Below are 19,758 nucleotides of genomic sequence, written 5' to 3'. Positions count from 1 at the left end.
AGGCAGGCTGGAAGAGAAGTATGTGAAGCAAAGACTGCGGATTGCTATCATGGCGGCGGGGAGGCTGCACGTGCTCACCTGAACTCTAGGTTCTTGTGGCGGGAGAGAGAAAAACTGAGAATGAAACAGAGGGAAACCCAAATTAAGAGTTTTGCCCTACCCTACTGAAGGCACGAAGAAGGAAGCTTCTTGACAGTGAATCAGACTGTTGGTTTACGGAGCCCAGTATTGCCAACCCTGCCTGGCAACCTCGGTCTTTAGTTTCAGGCAGATTTCTTTCCCAGTTCTAGTTGATTCGAACATGGGCCCTACTGCATGCTAAGTGACTTAGCTACAGTGGGAGGGATACTTATGTCCACCATCCCATCTCTACCGGGACCCCTTTTTGCCATGTTGTTTCTTTTTGGTAGTAAAGCCAACCAATCAAACTGAATCTAGCCTTTTATTCTGTATAGTGGCAGCAAACGCATTCTCTGAGCATTGATCCATATGTCACCGAAACAGCACCATCCATACACAAGAGGAAAAGATTGGAAGGGTCAAGGGAAAGGGGAAGATGTCTGAGGATCTGGAGAAGTGCACACATCCCCACTCACCTCCTGTGAAGGTGGGTCAATGGAGACTGAGCATGCTCAGTGAGTTGACTGGCTGTCGGGAGGCAAGCAGAAAATGGAGGATATGCAATGGAGAACTGTGGGAAAGGGTGTGATTGGATGCTTAGTATACTATGCAGGGACATCCCATATGGCAACATTTTTGCGTAGGTCTCGCTTGCTCATTTAAAATCTCAGGCTCACCCTTCGTTTCAAAGAGATCTCAAGGCGTCTTACAAAATCAAACATCACTTTAAAGTCAACATCAGGCAATAGGAGTTTGTTTTCTCATCTTCTTTTTTGATGTGGAGCAATCTAAAAAATAACAGCAAACCATACATCCTAGATCAGGAGCCCAAACATCCACCCAATGCTTAAAGGAGCAGCTTCTTCAACAGTTCCCAGTAGCCTGGTGGAAAAAGAAAATGTTTTTGTTAATTTGTTAATGTTCCATCTGAAATAATCCTTCGTGATAAAGAATGACCTCCACCTTCCTCTTTTTCTTCACATGAACAAGATTTCCTGGAGTGCTTGAAGCTAGATTCTTCAAGGGTAGGGCATGCAAAATAGAGCCAGATGTTTTTCAGCTCCCACAAAATACCAAGCACAGCATCTCCAGTTCGTGTCACCAAAGAACACATTTTGCAAAAGAATTTAGCCTGCTGAGAAAATCAGTGGTGGGGGCTGAAAACTGTTCTCACCTGCATGTATGTGTGCAGTGCTCAAAAGATGCGAGCCCCATGTTTATTTGACACATTCCAATATTTTAATAACAATATAATACTATGATGAAGATAGAAATATAATTATTTGACACATTCTATCTGTGAACTGACTGGAAGTGTGGGGACATGAAGCCTTTTTGCTATATCTTTCATTATTATTAATATTGGCACAAAGGCACCATGAATTTATATTATTTATTTTTATTGTGTACTTGACTACTTGCCTTTCTTTCAAGAAGCCAGCTGTATAACTAGTTCTCTTTCCCCACACCCCGTATACACATGCTTAGATCTGCCCAGGAACTGCCCAGATCTGTGAGGTAGTTAAGGCTGAGAAACAGCAACTGGTTTTAGGTCACTTGGGAGCTTCATGATTAACTTGGTCATTTGAAGCTTGGTTTTAGACTTCAGTGTCCATCACCTCCAGCCAACATGAGCAATAGCGAGGCATGTTAGGAGCTTTAGTGGAAAGAACCAGGTCGGGAAAATTCATCTTGCCTAGCCTGCTCTGAATCTCAAAACAATATATCACATTGGTCCTCAGCTTCATCTGTCATGCATAATTGGCTTATGTTTTCTCAGCCTTAGCCTACATGGAACAAAATTGTATCTTGACTAACAAATGTATCTTCTAATTTGGGGTGGATAACCTGTAGTCTTCTAGATTTTTTGATGTAAGACTCAGGCTGATGGGAGTGGTAGATCAAGACCACTTGGTGGTAAGCCAAGACAACCGGAAGGCCGTAAGTTGCCAGCTCCTGGTTTAACCTCAGAAGTGGCACTGTTTTCCTCCTCTAGGCTACTAACAGTGCAGTCTTACACATAGCTATTCAGAAGTAAGCCCACTGAGTCTTGGGCAAATGTACATAGGATTGCATCCTTCATGTACTCAAATAGTAACCTTGGAGTTAATAGAACCATAATGGTAAGACCACCAAATGAAAAAGAATGCCTGGGTGATTTGGGGGTGGCATGCTGCTGACACTGTTGTACATGAAATATGATCATTGTATCCCTTCCAAATAGGGCCATTTCCCATGATCCAGCTGTATGAAGCAAAATGAGTATCAGAGCCTTCAATTATTTCCAGTAAGACATAACTGTGCCTCTAATGGTGTGATTTAGGGCCTGGTTACCTGAAGGGCCCTTTCCTTCCATATGTGCCTGCCCGCCCCTTAAGATCTGGGGCAGACACCCTTCCCCAGGTGCTCTCCCTGAAGGAGATTAGGAGGGTGACTACCCAGGAAGGACCTTCTCTGCATTGGCACCCCAATTGTGGAAATCCCTCCCAAGAGAGGTTTGCCTGGCACCGTCACTTTATTCTTTTCGGTGCCAGGCCAAAACCTTTTTATTTCCCCAATGTTTTAAGACCTGACTGTTTGGGGTTTTATTGTAAGTTGAATTTTTAGGATGCTGTTTTTTAAATTTTTTACTTTTTGTATTGTTAAACCCTCCCGGGACTTTGGTAATGGGGCAATCTTTTAAATTTAAATAAATAAATAAATCTATTCATTCACTTATATCCTGCTTTTTTCCTGCAGGAAACCCCGTGCAGCTTACATTATTTTTCTTCTCTCTGGTGAGAGTCAGGGCCTGGCCCCAGCTCACCAAGTGAGCCTCACGGCCAAGGGCAGACTTAGGCTCTCAGATGTCCTTAGGATGCATGTGGAATTCACTACCACAAGGTGTGGAGATCACCACTGGCTGGGATGGGACAGATGGATGGAGAGGAAATGTACGAACAGCTATTAACTACGGTGGCAGTTAGCAACCTCTTAAGCATTTGCCGGCATCGCGTAATCTGCATGGCCAATGTGAGAAACAGGGTGTTGGTACAAATAGCCCGCCAGTCTGATCTACCGAGGTGGTGGTTCTTTTTGCTCGTGGGCATGTAAGTGTGCTGCCACCATAAAAGCATGCTTGCTTGGCGATGTTAAGGCCAAAGCAAGGGGGGGCGATGGAAAATTTGGAGTGGAGGGAACTAGGAAAAAATGGCATGTGGGAGAGGACATAGCACTTTTCAAGTAGCTAGGACTTTGATGTCATCTGCCATCTTCCTCAGAATTCCCTATTCTCTGTGAACTTAAGTGCAATTATTTCAGCACGTGGAGGAGAATGATTTTCCCCACCAAGAACATATTGTTCCCTGCAGTAATGCAAAGTATCATGCAACGATTTGGTCTTGAAAAGGCAACTGAGATGTGTTATGTTTAGTAAAGACCTCCTGGAGGACATGAGAACTGCTAGAACTGGTTTGTTGATATGGAACACAACATCTGGCCTAATGTTTGGACTCCTTGGGAGTGTAGCTATGGAGACTGTTGTGGGGGCTTCAGGATTGCCCGGTGCTTGAAAATCTCCCAGTGCACCACTTCAGGCTTGCCAGCAGAAGCAGGGCTGCCCTTGACTCCCAAGAGCACGGTGGGACCATCCTTATTTCCAGTGTGCCAAGTGCAAAGTAGCTAATCTGCATTTACAGAGGGTGTTAGAAAAGGCATTGCTGAGAAAGTCAGGCGAGTTGGAGACGTGTAAAAAAGAAAAACCCATTTGAATGGATTATCCATTTCTTCTATGTAAGTTCAGGAGCTCTGTGTTTATCCTCACATGTTCTGGGTTCTGATGTTTTGTCATAGTTTACAAAACGTCTGCACGGCAGATTTACAAACTTTGGGCTTAGCTTTGTAGCATAAAGCCAGGGGTTCTGGAAGTGCAAGGGCAAATTTAACATAAAGCAAAAGTATTCCCTGCCTTGCCGCTTCAAAGCAGGGAGTGAATCGCACGGACTGCATGGCTGGAGTCGGGGCTCAGGCTGTCGATCCCAGCCTCTGCCGGAGATTGTGTTGGGCCCGACGCAGGACCATCACAAGTCTCGTCGCACTTCTGAGTTGTTGCCACCTGTTTGAGCTGGTTTTGCAGGTTTTAGGCACTGTGCTCAACCTTAACCATAGTTTAGCCTAGCTAAGTCCAACCTTAGCTTCAGGGCAAGCGTCACATGATCCATGAATTTCAGTGTCACTTAATTTTTCATTTTATCAGCCTGTAATTCTTTTTCCCTGTTCCACATGGGTGTGTAGGGATGGGGGTGGGGGCCCATTTGAATGGCTGTTTCTCTGATGTGTATATTTTTCTGTGCTCTTTTCCCTAATATATGCATGTTTTGCAACCATTTCCTCCTAAAATGACACATTTTTGTACATCACTGGTGCTATTGTATGCATTTATATAAGCACCTTTCATACCTCAGTATATAGTTGTTCTGTACAGTTTCTGATTGGAGAACTAAAAATATCCAAGTAGCACTGTGTTCCAATTTGCACATTCGTTCAGGTAAAGCAGATTAAGTATGCTTGCATTAACATGTGAACTCAGTGTTTCTCCCCCATTCCTATTGCAATTTAGGGTTTAATCCTATCAGTTTTTAAGAAGGCTGATAGTGCTGGAACTTAACTTCTGTCCAAATATGCATAGGATTGCACCCTACATGTTTTGTTTTGTTTTTTGTTTTTTGTTTTACTCAGTGATGCACAACATCTTAGCATTTCTATTGTGAAATTTCCATAACAAATAAATTCTGGAAAGAAACACACAGACATACATTCATAGACAGCCATATTAAAAGATAAATATGAAAAGCACTCCAAGTTTGAAGCAGGAATGGAACAGAGAACTGACTTGTCCCATTCTGTTTGGATAGCCCTTTTTGCCAGCTATGCCTGTTGTATGGATGGATCCTGGGCTGTGTCTTATGCAGTGCTGCAGTGTCCCTCATTGTCTAATTCAGCTAATTGCTGGTGGTGTCATACCTGCTTAAATTTATTTGTTTATTCCCTATTTATTAAATTTCTGACCCACCTTTTTTCTTTCAAGGAACTCAAGGAGCCTTACATAGATCTCCTTTTCCTCTCAATCTTCCTACAACAACAAGCCTTTGAGGTAGCTCGGGCTGTGAGTGGCCCAAGGACACCCAGTGAGCCCCACGGCCAAGTGGGGGGCTAGAACTCAGGTCCCCTGAGCCCCAGACCCGTGCTCTTAACCACTACACCACACTGCATCCTGGAAATTAACGAACAGTCAGCACAAACTGATTCTTCAAACCCCTTTGACCACTGAACGACTATGATTACAAGAAAGAATAAACACTCACTTCCTATAATGCAGAGAACTGGGGAGTTTCCAGTGCTTTCAGTACATGAGCAGGTGGTGTATAGATGCCACCTCCATATGGATACTTATTCGGATATCAATTCTGCTTTTGCTTTTGTGGAAGGGTGTGTATAATTATAGGAAAACTGTATTTTCACATCTTTTCACTTCCCATGTATTCATTGAGGTGGATATTTACCAGTCCAGTGAGCCGCCTTGTGCAGGCCTGCATCACTGTAAGCCATCCTGGGACATCTCGTAAAGGACGGGGTATAAATATTGTTAATAAAGAATAAATAAAGAACGAGTGGCTCCCAGGGCTAAAGGGTGAGGGAAGGGAGTACTGAAGGCTGTGCTCTCCTTAAGAGGACGGGACACAGTTGCTGGGCGGGGGCGGGGGGGGCTTCAAGTGAACCTTGCAGGGAATATCTTGTGTTGGGCAGTGATAAGAGGATAAATGTTGCACCCTAGTGCACACACACAGAGACACGCATGCACTAAGCTGGCAAGCTGGCAACATGCCTTGGCCGATCTTATTCGAGGGAGTGGGGAAGGACCTGTGAAGGAGCAGTCAGTTGCTCCCATGTTGCAAACTGTAACACTTTATATGGAGGAGTCAATAAACAGCCCGGAGGACAAATGTAGTGGAATGAATGGCGCTCTGTGCTCTTCACAGTTGCTGATTGATGACACGGATGCACTGCTCTTGTGCAAAACCTGTCTCCCCTCTCCTTGCGCCAAGTGTGTTTATTTAACATCCCAACACAGATTAGCCTGACCAAAGCCGCACCACTCTGCATTCATACACAGCGCCTCTTTGGCACTCTGTGTCTGAGACCACTTGGGGAGAGCAAAGGATTATGGGATGACGGAAAATGGCAAGGTGAAACGAATCGCGGTCGTTTTCTCCCCACGTCTTCCTCCTCAAATGGCTCCACGGTGTCCAACATGGAACAATTTTCTGCTTAAACAGAATTTATATTCGGAATCAAGATCATAAAATTTGATAAAAGGTCTACCTGAAATAAAGCCGGAAGGCAGGGGTCTCTGCTCCCCACCCACCACATATACAACGTGTTCCCTGCCTAAGAGCATCAGATGTTTTAGGTTTTTGAGCAGATGTTTTGCAGAAAAGATGCAGAGAGACATTCCCGCTGAGATACGAAGCAACGGACAGCAAAGTACTGGCATTTGTGTTCCAGTAATTTCCAAGGAGGATATGTCAAAAAAGATAGAGGTTTCTTCCTAGGGACAGAAAGAGCCTCTCCTTGACAGCTGTTGTGTGCATATCTACAGCTCTGTTTGTTGTTACTTACTTATTATATTTCTGCCCTGCCTGTTGCCGACAATTTAAGGAGGCTTTCTTAATTCTTCTCTCCTTTTATCTTCAGACTATCCCAAAGAGGTAGATTGGGTGGAGAGTCAGTTACCGGCCCAAAGTCACCCAGTCAGCTTTATGGACACTAGAGCCCAGATCTTCAGCGCAAGACTCTCACCAGTCTGCGGCAATGGTTACAGCTAGATGGATGGTTGGTTGGTTTGGGTTTAAGTTTTAAGAAGGGGTTACAGTCCGGGCTCCCTCGTAGCCTTGGGCATCCTCAGCCACGCTAGGTGACATTCCCAAGAGGAGAGCCTGCTTTGTCCCTGCGCTTCTCCAGGCGAGCTTCAAGAGGGGCAAAGCTGCATTCTACCTGACAGAAAGAGCCTCCACAGAGAGAAAGGACTCTCCTCTTCAAATTGTCATCCTCTATGAGTGTAGAGTGAAAAATGCAAGGCGCACTCCTTCTCACACAGTGATTTTAACCTCTTTATGAATGCCTGAATAGGGCTAGTGATGAGGAAGCTCTCTGTTCAGGGCCTCGGCGATGGTCCCTATACATCAAGGCCACAAGGGATGAATGGCTGTGTTTATAACAGGCTCCCACGTCCTTCCCCTCCCTGTGTTATCACCATCCCCGCAATGCTCACGGCAGGCTGCAGTCCGCAACCTGGGGACTTAGCGGTTGCTAAGCTCTTGGACGCTCTGCCTTGCGTGTGTTGCTTTGCACTTTGACAACAGCGTTGGCCACAAACAAATATCCATTCATCACCCATCAAAGGAGGGCTCTCTTTAGCTGGCAATGCTGCATCGGCTCCTCTCCGGGTTGGCGGCAAATGGGATTTCTCTCTTACACGCTGGCTGATCTTGCCCTGTAACAGCTGCAGTCCAGCTGCTGGCAACCCTGCTGAGGCGAGTGCTAAACCTCTCAAGGGTCAGAACTGTGGTATGTCGGTCTCCATAGTAACCAGCCAATGGGCTACTTTCTCAGAACAATTCCCCTCCTCAGGCTGAGTTGCAGAGTTAGCTCAGCCGATGGGTATGTGTCTTGGGGAGTGCTGGGTTAGCAAGGTCTAGGGGGTGTATATTATGAATTTCTTCTTAACCCTTAAGGTGGTGGTGGAGGAGGAGGAAGAGAAAAGGATGCTTCCTGCTTTGTACTGCAGTTCTACACCAGGTTACATAATAAGGATGTGCTTGCTTAAGAATCAAAATTGGAAATGTCAAAAGAAAGGGAAATGGTCAGCTTTCAACAGCTGCCTCAATAGCATTCAAAGTGGATGTCTTGGTGAAGGCACTGGCCAGCAAGGCAGGCATCCAAGTGAAACTAGCCACTAGAGGAAAAGCCAAAACAACCAGTATGGGACAGTGGTTAGAATCATTGGATTAGAACCAGGGCAGCCCGAACTTTGAATCCCTCCTTCAGTCATAACTTCAGACCAGCCTCTGTTTTTCAGCTTCTCCTCCCTAATGGGCCACACCTGCCCCCCCCCATGACCTGCAGGACCCTCCAATTAAAACAGCATTTGGAGCAGCTGTGGAGCATGAGAAGGCTCTCCCAGCTGCCCTTCTGGGCTTCCTCGCTGCCCCTCTCTATGGAAACTCAAGCAGTGTGTGCCACACCATCTGTCCTGGGCCTCACCTGGCCCACTGCCTTATACATGCGGGAGAATGCATGGCAGACTGAAGCAGGTTTCCGCCACCAGCTGGCCAGCAGGCCTCATGCGTCACCTCAGGTGGAGATGCTGTGGGCTTGCCCGGTTGACTACAAATACTGTGGCTTGCTTACAGTAATGCAGGGTAAACCGCATGGTGCCCATTGGCAGCAATGCCCCCAGGAATGCCTCAGGGCCATGTGCTCTTACCAGCAGCGAGGATCACCGCAGAGCACATTCTGATGGTTCTGAAACATGTAGGTTTAGCAGAGGTCTTCCTTGTGATGAGCCTTGGGACCCATCTCTGCCTTGTTCTTAGTCTTGTCAGCAGACTTTGCTACTCCTGTCAGAGCAGGCATGTTGTGCAGCCTGGGACAGTTTCTCACATTGCCAAATGTGTCCATGGCCCAAAAGGAATACCTTATTCCTCAGTAAGTTATTCAAATAAGGGAAATAATCCGAAGGCTTCCTGCAGGATCCATGCAAAATGCCTTGTGCAACCAGAATGGCTGGAGAATGCAGCTCTTTCTCCAGTTCTTTGTTATGTATGAATGCATGCAGCCGCAGCAGTGTCTGCGTGGCTGCTAGCAACATTCCCAACTTTGACTGCTATGTAGGCAGCAAGGTAAAGATGGTGGTCACACATAACTTCCTTTATTGTTTCCTTCTTTTAAGATGTTCATATAGATCCATCTTAAAACCATTTTTCAAATTCCTGAGTTAATGTAAATGGGAGACTAACAGTTTAACATATAGAATCATGGAATCGGTCATAGAATAGTAGAGTTGGAAGGGGCCATGAAGGTCATCGGGGCCAACCCCCTGCTGTTGCAGGACATCAGTTTATAACATCCCACTCAGATGGCTGTCCAGTTTCTAATGAATGTCTCTAGTATGGAAGAGCCCACACTCTCGTATGTACTTGGCTGAGAACTTAAATGAAGTTGCATGCTTCAAGAGTATATATTTCTCCCTTGTTGGTCAAGAAATTCAGATGTAACAACCTTGGTACAACAAGTAACAACCTTGGTAACAACCTCAGCACAACAAGGTTGTTAGATGGGGAATAATCAATGCATTTGCTCCCTTTTTCTTTCATGCCTTCATACAGTACTTCTGGGTTTCTTAAATAGTTTGCATGTTCTCCAAGCCAAGAAATCATACTTTCAGTGGTGTCTGCAAAGCAGGATCTCAAACCAGAATGAAACCCAGACTGTGACCCAGTTACCATTAAGGTTTTCACAAGTACCTTCTGGGAAGCAAACTGAATACAGAGAGAATCAGCACAATTGAAACAGAATCTTTTAAAAAATGAAACCAGAAAGAACTGCAAGATTTCAGGATCCCAAAAGATATACAAAACTCAGACGAAAAGGAAAGGGAAGGGAAGGGAACTTTGGAATAGTTTTACTGATGTGATTTTTTTGCTCTATGTATATTATGCATTTTTATTTATATATTTATTTATTTATTTGGCTATAGCATTCACAGAATTGGAAGTTGTCTAATGTGATTTAATACAACCTCTTTTTCTGCACTGGGCTTACTAACCTTAGAGAGCCCCTCAGAGCTCTGTCATTCTATAACTGTATTGGCCGATATGTATAAGTACATAATACGAACAATTGGCACCAGTGAAAACTAACCTACCTTATGATTAAACCATTACAGGTTATTCTCTTCTAATCTAATCAGGAAGCCTCGAAGGTCTCTGGACAAGGTCTTCCACGGCCCTACTGTGTGCAGGGCTTTAAATGGGACTGCCAAGATCAAACCCTTTAAAAACATCAGATTGAGACTTCAGGGGCATCTGCAAGGGGTTCAGATGAGTTTAGATTTCAGAATCCAAACTGCAGATTTTGCAGGAGACCAGCTTTTCAAATTCACACACATTCCACAGAGTTGTGGATTTTTATTTTGTTTTGTTTTTACTGGGGTGGGGGACTTGTGCAAGTGTACAACAGGGGAAAGCCTTTCTTGCACGTCTCTTAAAAATCCAAATCTATCAAAGAACCAGCCAATCTTCAAATCAGAACATATTTAACAAAATCCTTAGATCCTTCCATGTGGAATATCTTCTAAGTTATTTTCCTAAAATGTATTTTAAGCCATCTTCACACAACATAAGATGTAGAAAGAGAAGTCCCATCAATATCATTTTAATAAAGTAGAATTCTTATCATGAAGCTTTGCTTCTAATAAATAAATTGTTGCCTCCTCAAATGGTGTGTGTGAACTCCACAGAAATGTCAATATCTTAAGATCAGATTATACATTCATCTGCTTAGGACAGCAACCTTCTTCAATGTTTGTTGGATTAAAAAAGGCAAACAAATGCTGGAGTTATGGATTAGATCAACATCCGTTAGAGCTGGTGGTCTTAAAAGAATTATGTAGTTTGTGTTTTGCATGAGATGAAGAAGTAAAGCATGTCCTGGTGCAGCCCAGCTGCCTTGAAATAAGAATGCATTAGCTCAAGGATGAAACAGGACCCAAGACAGCATTCCTTCTTAATCTGGAATGTAGCAGGCTGCTTATCCCAAGCCAGACCACCTAGTTTACGTAGTATTACCTGCACTGACTGGCAGCAGCTCTCTAGGAGAAGCCTGGGGTCACCTCTGGGACCTTCTTTGTACAAAGCATGTCTCATCCAAGGGGAGTACAGATTTTGCTCAGTCTGTGTTTTGCAGATTTTTCAGGTGCTGTTCAGCTGGAATTGTATTTCTAATATGGTGAGAAATATTTCTATTTAAGTCACAGTGATTTCTTCTACACATGCAAATGTTATGCAACTTTTTGCCCTCTTTTGCCCTTTCTTTGGGTAAGACATGTCCTCTTTTTGGAGATGCTTTAGTGGCCACCCTAAAAGCTAGGGTGAAGTTGCCTACCCCCTGTGGAACAACCTCCCCACTGCAGCCCAGGTGGCACCAAATCTGTCATCTTTTCCGCACAGGCTAAGGCAGCCCTCTTTTCCAAAGTCTTTAAAGACTGGCTTGGCTACCCAGGGGCCTGAGGGGGGTTGCCCACCTATAGCATTTCTTCAGAGTCTCTCTTTTTTATTGTCTTTTTAGCTGTTTTAAATGTTTGAGCCTTTTCTGATTTTCTGGTCCTTGTTGCATTTTTGTCTGTTTTTTGGACTGTGGTAAACCACCCAGAGACCACTGGCTGCAGGGCAATGTAGAAATGAAATAAATAGCAACCGCAATGCATCTGGGCCCCTGTGCAAATGAGGCAGGGTTGGTGGTGTGCTGCCTTTATCTCTAACCCTGTGCCAGGAGTTGTGGTGGGTAGAAATGCTGCATAATGTTACAGTACAGCAAGCTGATGCATGAAAAGTCTACATTAGGATGCATGGATGTCTATGTGAGTTCTTGTCTTCATGATTTTGCAAGGCAATTCCTTCGAGATTCTTCAGTGTCTCAACTGGATTTTACCCCATTTCACAGCACAAATTTTGTAGAATAATTGCAAGGTGTCCACCAACTATAGTAAATTTTCTATTCATGAAAATGCCATCCAAATTATGTTGATTACATGCAGCTCAAGTATGTAAATGAGCTACATTTCCTACAGCTCATGATGTAGTTTCTGATGAGTCTCTCAGGGCTTTAACAAGTTCCTTGGGGTTCCTTATTCCTTCCTGGAAAATAGATTTAAATAAAATATAAAAGAAAACAAAATTCATCAAGTTGGTCATAGAGATGAGCCCCAGAATGACAGCAAACTGATCTCCTGAAATTCTCCCAAACAGAATCAAAAACTATTGCTGATGACGGGCATCTCTTCCAAAGAAATATATTGGCTAAACAAAGTCTGGTGAAACAATGTAATTTTGGTGGCGGAAATTCTTAAGGGTGCACGTTGGAAGGGAAGAAAATATAGGTCATATTTAGCCGTGGTGATTTTCTCCCACAAAAGAAGGAAGGGTCTGTGTTAGATGAGGCTCCTGTTGTGATTCTGTGACAAAATTCACCAATTGCAATCAGCCACCATGTAAGGAGGTTAATATCAAGGAGCAGGAGCAAAGATGTATATATCTGGATTATCGCTCCCACTTTGCTGTGTAGGGAAGTCAAGGTACTAATTTTTCCCACAAAATAAGTAGGTTAAATAATGACCAACACTAGAGACATACAGCCAGCTAACAGGTTGCTGCACAAAAAGGTACTCTTTGTGTGTGATGGCTGTAACCACAGAAAGAGAGTAGTGGTTTTCTGCCACATCTGGGTGCACAGTAAATGTTGCCATTTGGTAAGCTGAGCTGCTCCCACTTCCTCCAATTTCTGAGTGGCTGTAGCAATAGGGTAATTCTTGGCTTACCCTTGTGGCCAAAGGAAACCATGCGCAGGCAGTTAGTCACAACATGCTAAGTTGCTGTGGCTATGATGTGGTTAGCCTTGCTCTGCCTGGAATCAGTGATGCTTTTACTTTCTCCAGTTGGTGTAGCTGCTTTCCTGCAACAGAATTTAAATAGTAGTGTCCTCTCTTTGCAAGGAATTTCCTTTATAAGCCGAGGAGAGAGAGCTCACAAGGGTGTCCCCTCACCTGCATTTTCTAGTGAAGTTTGTGCACGCAATTTCCTGCCATTTCGTTCTGATGCATGTGTGGAGATTCCCAGCGCCTTGCTTCACTGGAGGAAACTGGAGGGGCTGTAAAGTGGCCAAGTGCGTATCACATTTGCTTCAGATACGGCCGTGCTTTGCGCTTGCTACCAGACTGTGTGTGTGCAGTTGCCATAGTGCTGCCTTTGATTTCCAGTTGAGAAAATGCAAAGCAATGCCATGAAGTCCAGCAGCCTGAGACTCAGCGTAGCATGGGCATATCCCCCTTTCCTGCATGGACATGCCTTTTCCCCTCAGATAAGCGGATAAATGGCACATTGCCCTGGGGTTGGTTATCTTCCCCAAATTATGCTTTTGTGTTCATCTCCAGTTCTTCTGCTGATTGCATAGATATCAGAACACTCCAGGTTGTTTGCTCAGAGTTCACAGATGTAATCATTCCAACCTGATTGAGGTGTGGGGAAGCCAGTGCATCCTCCAAACCTGCTCCATGGCATAGCTTCTCAGCTAGAATCATGTGATCTTTGTTTTGGCTTTGTTCAGAACAAAGTTCAGAACAAATGCAATGCAAGTTGCAGAGCAGGGTGCATTTTCTTTTAGTGTTTCTCATCTTTTTGGGATACAAATTAACCTGGCTTATTTTGCATAAATAGCAGAATGCAATCGCATCTGATTCAGAAGCTGAAGGATCATACAAATGATAATTAAATGGTAGAAAGAGTGGGGGGCAAGACCACAAGTGGCATATGAAGGAAATGAGAAGAAGTGAAAGTAAAAGACATAACAAGAGGACAAAATGAGCAGGCGGAAGTGAAAATTCAGCACTGAAAAAAAGTTACAGAGGGTCAAAATTCCCTAGTGAAGCCAGAGGAATCTGTAGATGTTCTGCTGTGTAGTGCTATTTTTAAGTACAAAGTGGAATATTGACACTGAGCAGTAGAAAAATTCTTTTTCTTTTCATTTACTTTGTTTCCGTGTCCATTATTAAGAAAAATGTAAGAACAGCGCATTAGCAAATGAACCCCAAAGGATTCTAGTGCCTTATTTCTTTGACATATCAAAATAATGTTATTATAAAGTTGTACTGTTAATTATGCATTATAAGAATAGTATAATTCTTTGGCCCAGTCTTTCTTTCAGTGAACTTGTAGAGACATGAAGAAAGAATCAGTTTGTGACAGTGAAGATGTTGGTACTGGTGGCACCATGAATTTCTTACATCATCATCATGTGTATTGCAATTTGCCTTTCTTTTGAAAAGCTCCAGGTGGTGTGCAGAGTTCCCTTTCTATCCGCAGAGGAAACTATAGATGTTCTGCTGTGTAGAGCTATTGTTTTACACATAGGAAAGAATATTGATAATGACAGCAGTAGAAAGATATTATGTCTCCGTAGGCCTCTTCTATTATTACTTTGTACCCCTGTCAGTTATTAATACCAGAGCATTAGCAAATGGACCCCAAAGAGCCTTAAGCCACTGCATAAGAAAATTGTGATTCAAAACGTACATACGGAGTGGGAAAAATAAATAAATATGCCTGGAGTACTGGGAAACTATACTGAATTGTGGTTGACTTTGGCTAGGATCATACTGGAAAACCCAGGGCATTTATACATCCCCTGATATTGTCCCCAGAGATCTGTGGCAGTTGGACCAAAAGTTATCACCTTACTTCAGTCTTTGCAATTTGAGTTTTTTATGGCCTGTCTGATGCTAGAGGTTGGTTGGTATGGTGGTAATAATGATCCTTTTGTTAACTACCCACCCCTGTAAATTTGGATGGAGAGCAACATTCTCCACGTCGGGTCACTGGTCTCATCTTCAAAGGGGGCTCTAAAAGACATTGATGAGGGAAGGTTTTGCCCTCACTGGCATGTTGTCAGCATTAAATGTGTCATCAAATGCAGCAAAATTAAGTATTTCCCCCCCATGCAGTATTTTTCTCCTGCCTGAATCGAACAATGCCGTTGCCATAGAAACAGCCTTTCTGGAAAAGGTCACTTGCAAGAAACTGTGTTTTAGGTGCAACTCAAGGAGATTATGGGGGATTAGCTAATATATATATATATATATATATATATTTCTTTAAAGGAAATATTATGAGCGAATAATATCCAACTGAGCTGGAAGGTTCTTTCAGTAAATTAAAAACTCTGTGATAAAAGCTTTATGTTTTCTTTCCTTAAAAAAACCCCTGCATGCATTAGGGTGATATCTCAAATAGTGTCACTGTGTGTGTGAGTGTGGGTGTGTGTGTTTTAACTTGGTTTTAATTAAACCTCAGTCAGGGCTGAGAAATGTGGTGAGAGGAGATAATTGCCATATTCCCAATGCAGTTTTTAAACTCTGGCTTTCATATGTGCTTCCTGGCTGATGGGAACCTCCCCGCAGAACCCCTCACACGGTGCACCTTTGCTTGTGTCACCTAGGGAGACCGGGGAGGCCAACTGAAAGGCAATGTCACCTGAAGGATGGCCAGAGAGAAAAGCTGAGGAGATACGATCAAGGGGAGCTGACTTTGTTGCAGCTCAGGACTAGCTTTTACTAAGACACTCTCGATGGGAAAAGTGTTGGCTTAGTGCCTCCCTTCTGAGCGCCCTTATGTTGCAATGTTGCGTGTGTGGACAGCTGTACCTGGCTGGGTTGGGGGGACATCCAAAAGCGTGAGGTTGAAACTCTTTACTCGCCTAACTGGAAGTAAATTGCATTGGAGTAGCTGAATCCAGTGTCCGAGTTGTCCCTTATTGGGCTGACACAACTTCTTTTTCAGCAGAAACAGTTTTTCAATGCCTCACGGTGGTGGTATGTTTATCTCTCTGTTCATGTAGAACTCTGTTTTGCTTTGTCCTGCCATAGATCCAGCTTGGCTTATGTATAGATCCCAGGAGATCTCTCCTTCGGGAAGGGCTTTAGCCACAGGGGGCTTGTGGGGGCCTCCCCCCATGCACACACACAGCTCCCACAGCTGGCCTTAAAAACGTGGCTCCGTGGGGCAGAGGGCAAGCTGGCACCTTCCTGCAGTCAATGTGCAAAAGCTGAACAGACCGGCTGTTGACTCTTGCAGCAATATTGACAAAAACACTTGAGGGGAGCAGGCTGGGTTGGGAGCACCAGGCAGGTTGCAAGACATGTGTGGATCTGACCAGTCCATGGCCCCTCACCTCTGCCCATAGTAGGGCCCGCCCTTCCCAGATCCTTTCCTTTAATTTTCCATGTTTGGTCCTTTCTCAAACACAAAACCAAACGGGACCCTAGCCCGTTGACTTGCAGGGATACCGAACAATGCAGGCTGGCAGTATTGTGCCGAATTGTTCACTAATAGCCAAGCGACACCTTAGGCTCAATACATGGCATTTATTTATTTGTTTGTTTATTTGCCACCCACCCCCAACCCTATAGCCTAGGGCTGCCTGGGCAGGTCAGAAAAAATATACAGCTAAAAAATATAGCTGTGGCTCCTTTTCAATTTTATTTATGTATTACAGGCATATTGGAGGGGGAGGTAATCTCTTCCCCTCCCTGCACAGTGAGAGCACAATGCCAGACAGCTAAAATTGTTAGAAACAAGCCTGGGTGACATGCCAGCTACCTGTCCACCCATGCCAGGTAGCTACGGCAATTAGGAAATTTTCCTACCTTCTAGGCAAGCACTACGTATCTTATACAATGTATTGTTGCTGTTGTTGTGCTCAGTCTGCACAGTAATTCATAAAGGACAAGTTTACCGGGGGTTTACTATCTAAAATCAGATGCAGGGGGAAAAAACAACGAATTTTCTAATTCCTTCTATGGTGAATTCAAGTGATTGGATAGTAAAATTGTACCACCAAAACATAACGGAATAATTTCTACATACTTAGTAGGTGGGGATGGAGTGCCTAGGTACACAGAGAGATAGATGTTTGTGAATGAAGAGAAAAGTTTGTGTCTCTGTGTGTTTGTTTAATGAAACGAAACAGACTGAGAAGTGCCTGGGAGGTACCTCTGAGGGCAATGCCCCCCCCCCGCCTTAGAGAAAGGAGAGAGAGGATATAGAAGTTAGCTGGAGTGTATGATTCTTCTCCATATGATTAAGGTTACTAGAGAAATGGATTTTCCCTAAAGATATTGCTTAGGAGGGAGGGAGGGAAGGAAAATGGGCTGCTCAAGCACCTAACAGATTTTATTCCCCACTCCACACTATTAAGGGATGTTTGTATGGGAAGTAAAGGAGAAAAGACATATTTCCCCTTTCCCACCATCCAGAGTTCCCAATTATACGGCTATAAAATGTCCAGAAAACTGCCTAGCAGAGGAAGAAGGGAAATTGTCCGCCTGCAACATCCCCACCTCAGTGCTGAAAATCACCCTGCCCTGCATCAGATTAGGAGCCTGCTGTTCAAGCTGAAGCCGAGAGCTAAGGCATTACTTACAAGAGTTGGGTAAACCTGCGACACTGTGATGGAGCACCCATATGTAAAAATGTATTTGCATTCTATATAATAAGGAGGTTTCGCTTGACAAAGTACAATCCTATAATACTTTAGAGAAATTAAATATAACAACTTCAGATGGCTAACTCTCATTGCCTCATGACTGCATTTTCCTCTTTTCCATTATATTTTATAGGGATTTTTTAAAATATATATTTACATGCTAACTTGATGTTTTCCAGATCAGTTCTCCCATTGATGAAGATTGGCTTGAATTCTAATCCTGCCTACTGAAGTCTCTCCAGTCCACACCAACACCGTCAGCACTTCCAGCTTGATGAACTACTCTCCACTTTTTCATCTAAGCCATCATTAAGCACGTTGAACAACATCCGGAGCACAGCAGAGTGCAGAGTGAGTGCAATCGCTACCTCTTGCCAGCTGAAGAACAATCCATTACAATAAAGTACTCTCTAGGTATGATTTTTCATAACCAGAACCATCTAACGATGCTGTTGTTTAGACCAATCCTCTTAGCTTTACATATTATGCTTAACTTACATTAATCAATTTCATTTACTGGGCTAATCCCACCAGTTCATTTCACAGGTTGAGGAAATATGATGCATAAGTTGTTGTTGTTGTTGTTGTTGTTGTTGTTGTTGTTGTTGTTATTGTATGACACCATAGCTCAGTCTTTCCCAGCTGTCTAGTCCAAAACATCTGGAAGGCACCAGGTCAGCGAAAGCTGCCAATGCTAAAAGGGTTAATATAGTAATGATCATTCTTCCTGTTCTTTGGATTGAATCCATTCTTGGAGCAGAGTCACTGAAATGGATGGGACTCGAGACCAACATGGGGCGCAACCTAATGCCAATCTGTTTGAATTGTTTTTAGGAAGCCCTAGGCTCAAACCCTGGTTAAAAGAACGTAATAGCAAGGCAACTCTTTGCCTGGGACTGCAGAGAGCTGCAGCTGTAGATACCTGGTATGAAACAGCCCCCATGTTCCTAGAGCCAGCAATGTGCTTCTGATGCTTCTGTCGTTGTCAAGGCCACAGCCATCATACGTGGTTTGACATAGGGTGGACGTGTGCTCTATAGTGGGCAATCTCCATTTGACTGTATCCTCTAATGAAAGGGCTGTGCAACGCAGGTTCAGTTTAAATATTTTGTATCTGCATTCCCCCTGTACCTAAACAAAGCAGGAATAGCAGGGTCCTTGGAACTGCCCATCCAGAGTCAACAGCCAGACAGACGATGCACAGATCTGCTGGGCACAGTCTTCCCCGTCACTGTTTCTTTTGTTTCATTGATGCATATGAGTAGACATTGTGTGCCACTCAGTCTCGTCTGTATGAGCCGCGTATTTCCTCTGTGGCAGTAGTGTGTAAGAGATCACCCTTTTGTGCTGTCATTGCTGCTAAAAAGCCAACAGAAATCTTGCCCAAAAACAAGTAAGCAAGCAAGCAAGCAAGCAAAAGTCGTACGGTGCCAATTCCAGAATGGTGGCCATATTAAAGTTAGCTGTCAAATAGAACTTGCCTGATTTAACGGAAGTGTAAATAATATACGGGAGTATAAAGAAGGGTGGGTTCTTGTCGCTGAGGAGTAGTGGCAAATGGTGTGAGGAAGGAATTTCTGTATCCTTTGCTTAATACTCCTTGGGACTGCTTTTGTGTTTGGTATCTAGCTTCTGTTAAAGCTGGACACACAGCAAGAAAACGGGCTGTAGCCTCTCCGATTTCCCTTTGCAGCTTGACTCAGTTATTTGAATCACCCTGTGTCACCAGCTTGGTGGTGCAGCTGCATTGCTGATGTTTCTTTCTGTTTCACAATCCACATGGCTGTCTCAGTAGGACTGTTCCCATTCCTTGAACATGTAAAGGGTAAGAGGAACTCACCACAGTGGTTGTGTGCTCAGTGTTAGCAGAACAGTGGAGCCAGGCACATACAGTTACTCCACCCAGTTAGGAGTCCTAGTCAATCAGAATGGCCAATCAGAGTTCCAGCCAACGTGACGGAAACCTGCATCATGCAATGGTACATTCATTTAGCATCTCTAATTTGTAACCCAACCAGGGAACCAGCGGCTAATGGGGCAGGCTAAAAATCAAATATATAAAGCACAGCATGCCACTATCGAGTGGCTAGCAGATGCATCAGCATAAGACGCAGCATGGCCAGCTAGTAAGTATTCCTTTGAGGGGCTTCATGTTAATAGCGCTAATGACAGGAGTGGGTGCATGAGCATTCCAGCACTTCTTCTTCCTTCTTCAAGCTCCCCTACACCATGCTGCTTGCCTGCTGCCACTGCATTCTTATCCAAACACAGCTTTCTTTCTGCAGT

The 19,758-nt window shown here is 44.0% G+C and overlaps 1 protein-coding gene across 12 annotated transcripts in view; it reads left to right on the top strand.

Annotated features, from left to right (window-relative positions):
* The window catches only part of PKNOX2 (PBX/knotted 1 homeobox 2), a 372,168-nt gene that overhangs the window by 154,894 nt on the left and 197,516 nt on the right, over positions 1–19,758 (top strand). For 9 of the 12 annotated variants that reach the window (XM_044437340.1, XM_044437344.1, XM_044437343.1 and 6 more), the window contains one exon: positions 17,652–17,886. The gene's annotated coding sequence lies outside the window, so the exon portion shown is untranslated. Of the gene's footprint in view, positions 1–440; positions 608–17,651; positions 17,887–19,490; positions 19,599–19,758 lie in introns of those variants that run through there. The other 3 variants (XM_044437349.1, XM_044437348.1, XM_044437350.1) reach the window with 3 other exon arrangements.

Source organism: Varanus komodoensis, unplaced genomic scaffold (genome assembly GCF_004798865.1).
Source record: "Varanus komodoensis strain SLA01 unplaced genomic scaffold, ASM479886v1 scaffold30, whole genome shotgun sequence".
Classification (NCBI taxonomy): domain Eukaryota; kingdom Metazoa; phylum Chordata; class Lepidosauria; order Squamata; family Varanidae; genus Varanus; species Varanus komodoensis.
Note: the sequence above shows the minus strand (reverse complement) of the source record. Positions and strands in the feature narration are given on the sequence as shown.